Raw genomic sequence first — 768 nt, 5'->3', positions numbered from 1 at the left:
TTTTTATTGTAATTCTTTTCTTTTTCTGGGTATGCCAGACTTTTTGTGCCTCCTTGTATTACTCGAATGAGTTTTATGGCAGTATCCAATACTGGTGGTTGGACTAACCTGTCTGATTGTCTGAGTCAACTGTACTCATGGGATTATGAGAAGTCACTAAGAAACTTGCTAACAGTGGAAACTTGGTTCTGACTTGCCAGGGCTCATTGAGTTGGCTCGCCAACTCGGTTGACTCAGCAATACTCAAAACAAGCTACTGGCCAAGTTAAATGGCCTTTTTGATTAAAATAAAAAATAAAAACAAAAAACTTAAGTAGATGGTATTTGAACTCCTAACCTCACAAAGGTGAAAGGTGGTCCACATGCAATTACTACCTTGTCATAAACTGTTTTTTGACAAATTAAGATGATATTTTATGCTTGCACTATCCTAAACATCTGCTATTAGTCTAAAAACTTCTTTAAATATTGAGTCATGTCAAGTCCTGTCTTTGGATGAGCCCAACCTGGCTGAACATCAAGTCAAGTCAACCAGCAACCATTTATTAGAAACCATTAATGAGTTGAACTATGCCTCAAGACTTTGATTTTCTCTCGATGTGAAGTGGAGATAGTTTTTTTTTTTTTTTTTTTTTTTTTTTAAAGAGCCTCAGAGGATGGGATTTGAAGCTGCAACCGTTTATGAGAAAGAAAGGCCACTACCATAGCACTAGCACAATACCCCATTTGATAAATTTTGAATATGTTATGTAAATAACACTTTCCACA

Source organism: Magnolia sinica, chromosome 4, assembly GCF_029962835.1.
Source record: "Magnolia sinica isolate HGM2019 chromosome 4, MsV1, whole genome shotgun sequence".
Lineage (NCBI taxonomy): Eukaryota > Viridiplantae > Streptophyta > Magnoliopsida > Magnoliales > Magnoliaceae > Magnolia > Magnolia sinica.
This window is presented reverse-complemented; position numbering follows the sequence as displayed.